Genomic DNA, 5,707 nt, shown 5'->3' with positions numbered 1-5,707 from the left:
GCGGGCAGTCCCATCCAACATCATGGTGAAGTACTTGGCCATTGCCGCCTCACTGACCTCCAGTAGCTCCATGGCCATCTCATAACTCTCGATCCAGGCTGCGGGTTGTAAGTCAGCCGTGTAGTTGGGCACCTTCCTAGGGCCTTTGAAGTCCTTGGGTAAACGTTCATTGCGGATAGCCGGCACTAAACAGGGGACACCTCCCGTCCTGGTAGGGATACCCACGTCGACGGAAGTCGTCGGATAAGCCGGGGGGTCTGGTAAGCCGTCAATTGAGGCACCTGCTCCGCCTCTTGCTGCGCTCTGTCTTGGTCCGCTGCGTGACAGGCTCCGTTATAAGCCAGGCCATGGCCAGGGGGCGGGTCATGGCGTCGGACGTTGCTTGAGCCGGTCGCTGAGACCATGTGCCTGCTGTAACTCGGGCTCCGGCCCGGACGAGGGGTCGAGTGGATCCTATCCCGGCTGTAGGAGTACGCCTCTTGCTGCGCCAGTGCCGTCTGAAGGAGTTCCCTGACTCGCCGGGTTTCAATAGCCGTCGGAGAGTCGCCATCAACTGGGAGAGCCGCCAGCCGTTCTGCCGCAGCAACCATGTTCTCCAGCGGGTTATTATAATGACCCGGGGGTGTTGGCACATACTGAGGTGGGGCAGGGGGCACCTGGGGGGCCCCATCACTCGTGGCTGAATAGGGGGCCCAGACCCGGGCGCTATGACCCCTGGCGGGTTACTAGACCCTGCACCTGGCGTTCTGAAGAGGTTGCGTGGATCGTAAACCGGCGGGAGCCGAGATTGGGTCTTTTGATGCCTCCTTCTCACGACCTCATTGAACACGTTCTGATCCATCGTGAGTTGGAAGGACTGCGCCTGGATCAACTGAGTTTGGGCATCGAGAGCCGCCCTCTCCGCAGCCATCCTGATTCCTTCCGCTGCAAGGTCCTCCTTAGCTTTCACTAGATCCAATCTTAACTGTGCCACCTCCGCATCATGCTGAGCTTGATCCGCCGGGTCAACCGTGGCGGTTAACAGGGCCGTCATCTTGTCCGTGAGATCCATCAGTACCTGAGCCGGAGAAGGCACCGGGTTTCCTACTCCAGCCACGGGGTTCTGAACAGGCTGTGCACCGGCCATAAAGATTCCCACCCGGCTTGGTGGCTCAAACAGGTCCGGAATACTGTCACCATCGGAACAACCCATGAGCCTGCCATCTTGAAGTTGATACAACGAGTTTGACTCACTGGTGACCGACTCGCCGTCAGAGCCGGCGGCCGTCTCATCACCAGATCCAGATCGATCAGAGAGTCCTCCGTGGATACACCCCACAAAAGCATGCCTTAAGGCAGGCCGGGCCCGGGCGGGTCGTGCGCGCTGAGCCACCTCGATGAGATCGGTGCAGAGATCCAGCTCAGGGCCCGGCTCACCAATCTTGCCGATGAAAACATGAATTCCGCCGAATGGGACCCGGTACCCGTACTCAATTGAGCCGGCGTTGGGGCCCCAGTCTGCATCGTCGATGTAAAGCTTGCCGCGACGACTCTTGGTCATCCGGCCCACAGCGTATCCCTTGAGCCCTTCGAAGCTGCCCTTCAAGAACTCAAATCCACCGTGCGCTGGCCCCACGGTGGGCGCCAACTCTCGTGGAATTGTCACGGCAGATCGAGCTAGGACTTAGTCGTGGAGCCATCGCTACTAGGAAGCTTGAAGGGGTTAAGCGGGACAAGGAATACGAGGGTTTATACTGGTTCGGCCCCTTACGGTGAAGGTAAAAGCCTACGTCCAGTTTGCGGTGGTATTGATTAGGGTTTCGATGACCAGGGAGCTTAACTGCTATGCCTGGCTTTCGTCGAGATTGTTCTTGTCCAGAAGCCGCTGCCGGGTCGTCCCTTTATATAGGGAGGCTGACGCCCTGCAGCTCTCAGAGTCCCGGCCGGCTCATAAGAGTGTCCGGCTCGGACTCTTAACTATTCTTGCCTTACACTACAGGTTCTACCATAATAATGATTGTAACTACGGGCCTTAAACCATATCCGGGTCTTAAGCCCATCTTCGGCCCACCGTCTTTAAGCTTGGCGTCGGGCTTCTGGCAATGACCATTGGAGTAATCCGGCCCCTCCTGGCGGGTGACTCTAAGGTCTATATCCTCAACAATGACCCTCGGGCTCACGAAAACCCGGGGGAAAAGGCTTAGGTGGCAAATGGTGAAACCAAGGTTGGGCCTTGCTGGAGGAGTTTTATTCAAGGCGAACTGTCAAGGGGGTCCCATAAATCACCCGACCGCGTAAGGAACGCAAACTCAAGGAACATAATCCCGGTATAACAGAAACTAGGGCGGCAAGAGTGGAAAAAAACACCAGGCATAAGGCCGAGCCTTCCACCCTTTACCAAATACATATAGATGCATTAATTAAATAAGAGATATTGTGATATCCCAACATATCCATGTTCCAACATGGAACAACTTCAACTTCACCTGCAACTAGCAACGCTATAAGAGGGGCTGAGCAAAAGCGGTAACTTAGCCAAACAACGGTTTGCTAGGAAAGGATGGTTAGAGGCTGACATGGCAATATGGGAGGCATGATATAGCAAGTGATAGGTAGCGCAGCATGGCAATAGAGCGAACAACTAGCAAAGCAAAGATAGAAGTGATTTCGAGGGGTGGTCATCTTGCCTGCAAGGTTCTCAGAGTTGTCGAAAGCTTGATCCTCGTAAGCGTACTCAACAGGTTCCTCATTCACGAACTTGTCTCCCGGCTCTACCCAAGACAAGAACACAAGCAACGGAACCACAATCAATCACGAGAAATGCACAAGCAACATGATGCAAAACATGTATGATATGCGAGATATGATATGCGATGCATATGCGTGCTCCGGAAGGGAAATGATGAACAAGGCAGTAATTTGGCAAACCAAGCATGCCACTGGAAAGATGAGATGATTTCGGTCGAAATCGATATAAAGATCACCGAAAACGGATGTACGGTTTGCAAATGGCAAGCAAAACAAGAATGACACAAAACTATGATTAACAGCATGATAGCACTTAAAATGCAACAAGCAACAATGCTACAGCACTCCAACATAGCAAAAACGCATATGGCAGTAATCTACAGGAGATTCTTGATAAAAGATGAACAATGAGCTACGGCTAGATCACAACATAACAAGCTCAAACAAGCATGGCAAAAATGCAAAAGATAACAGGTTCACAGACTTGGTGAAATTACTGGACATGACAGAAAACAGCATCAGGTAGCGATGTTCAGAGCACGAAATCAACATGCTACAGGAACTTACCATGGCAAAAAAAGGCATGGAAGTATTCTACAAAATGCATATGACAAAAGTCTTTTACTGACAATAAGCCAAAAAGGACCAAAAGATATGATGGTAAGCATGTAAACATAGCAAGTTTCATTATCAGGTTTCAGACTTAGCAGAAAACAGAGCATGGCAGAAATAATAATATGAAGGCCTCTTTGTGAGCTTGATGCACTCACTACAGAGCAATACATGACAAAAAAAGCATACCTACATCAAGATGGCATGTTTATGAAGCTATCCATGGAAAGAACAAAAGCATAGCATGTATGGATCAACTACAACAAGCTTGGCAAAATAGCATATCATGTTAAGAATCTGCCAGAAATATTTTATAGCAAAAGTAGAGCAAGATTGAGTCATGCTATGGCACTCCATAATTGCAAACAAGTGCTGGAATGGATCAATTACAACTATATCTACAAATAATCCTTAATGAACATCTCGAAAATATGCATGGATCTCTCGGTAGCATCAAGTTTATATGGCAACAAAATAACAGCAGACAAAGACTTAGAGAAATTACTAAGTCCCTGAAATCAGAAACATTACGGGGCCTAGTTTGCATTCTTGTGCTAGTCACCATAGAGATCACAAAAATACATGGCATATGCCACTGGAAAGAAGGAATGGCATACAACAAAACACATGTAGAGCTCATGCCCATAAGATGCACAGATTAAATGATACAAAAATGACAAATCTCCAAGTTCTGCTAAGAACCAGCAGATAACAGCAACTAGCCCTCTTGCAACAGAGATTTGGGCATCAAGATGGCCTCTAATCAACATGGTGCAATTGAACTAAATGTAGAGCATCACGAGGAGAACAATTTGACATATTACACGCGCGAAACGGAGCTATATGCAGAGAGTTATGCACTGATGAACAGGGGTACATGCTGCCAAACTTTCATGACTTAGCAAAATTTCGGGAGATGGGAGAGAAAAAGTCAACCTCCACAGTGTCCAGATCCGATCGAGCCGGGCTCTCCGCCGGCGACGTAAGAGAAGGAGGAGACGGAGGGGTGAGGAGGGAGAGGCCGGAGACGTCGGGGACGACCGGCGGAGGGGGCGCGGTGGCGCGCGGCTCGGCGGCGGCAGGCGGCGGGGCACGGCGGCGCGCACGACGGCGGCGCACGGCGGCGGCGGCGGCGGGGAGGCCGCGGCGGCGCGAGGAGGAGGCCGGCGTACGGGCCGCGCGGGTCCGCTACGGGCCCGGCGGGCCGGCGGTGGGTGGTGGCGGAGCGGGATAGGTGGCGCGACGCCAGTGGCTGCGAGGCGGCGGCGATATGTCCGGCGGGGTACGGACGCGTCCGGCGGCGCGGAGGGATTTTTCTAGGGTTTCGTCTGCGTTCGTATTTTGGGAGGGTCACATATAAATAGGTAGAGGGAGCTAGGAGGCTCCAAATGAGGTGCGGTTTTCGCCCACACGATCGTGATCGAACGAACTACAGCATGGAAGAGAGTTTGGTGGGTTTTGGGCTGGTTTTGAGGGGGGGTTTGCTGGAACACACAAAAGGCATCTGCGGTTACCCGGTTAACCGTTGGAGTACCAAACGACCTCCAAATGGAACGAAACTTGACCGGTGGTCTCCGGGTGGTATACCAAGGCCACTTGACAAGCCTCGGTCCATTCCGAGAACGTTTGACACCCGCTCACGAAACAAAACAAGAGGGGTGCACCGGAGGAGATAGGAGCGCCGGATTGCAAAACGGACAACGGGGAAAATGCTCGGATGCATGAGACGAACACGTATGCAAATGCAATGCACATGATGACATGATATGAAATGCATGACATGAACAAAATGCAAAACGAAAGACAAAACCCGACCACGAAGGGAATATCATAACACATAGCCGAAAATGGCAAGAGTCGGAGTTACAAATATGGCAAGTTACATCTGGGGTGTTACAAAAGTCGTGTGTGATTGTTCATTGATCCAACACGGTTTATTTCTAGAAACTGTGTGTGTTGCCTGAGGTCATCGCCATGGTATTTTTCAATAACCGTTTGCAATATCAAAACCCAATTAGCAGGCTAATTCGCCATTAGCGGGCTAATTGCCCTATTATTAATAATCCATTTATTAATCTAATTGACATTCATATTAAGCACACAATATATTTCATTTCCATATTAAGGAAGCAGAAATTCATAATTGAAATACATCAGAGTACAACATGATATAGCTTCAGCACTCAGCTACCCCATTACACAACTGCACCAGCACAAAGTTCAACATGCAACATGTAGAACCTTTCGAAATTAGCATCACAGACGGTATATAGACAGATGCATCTCATCTGGAAAACTGCTGAAGCGAAAGGCGAATATTGAGCCTTCATTCATGTTGAAGGTCTTTGCAACTTTAGGCCAGTGCCTG

The sequence above is a fragment of the Aegilops tauschii genome, chromosome 5, assembly GCF_002575655.3.
Source record: "Aegilops tauschii subsp. strangulata cultivar AL8/78 chromosome 5, Aet v6.0, whole genome shotgun sequence".
Classification (NCBI taxonomy): domain Eukaryota; kingdom Viridiplantae; phylum Streptophyta; class Magnoliopsida; order Poales; family Poaceae; genus Aegilops; species Aegilops tauschii.
The sequence above is the reverse complement of the archived record's forward strand: the minus strand, read 5'-3'. Positions refer to the sequence as shown.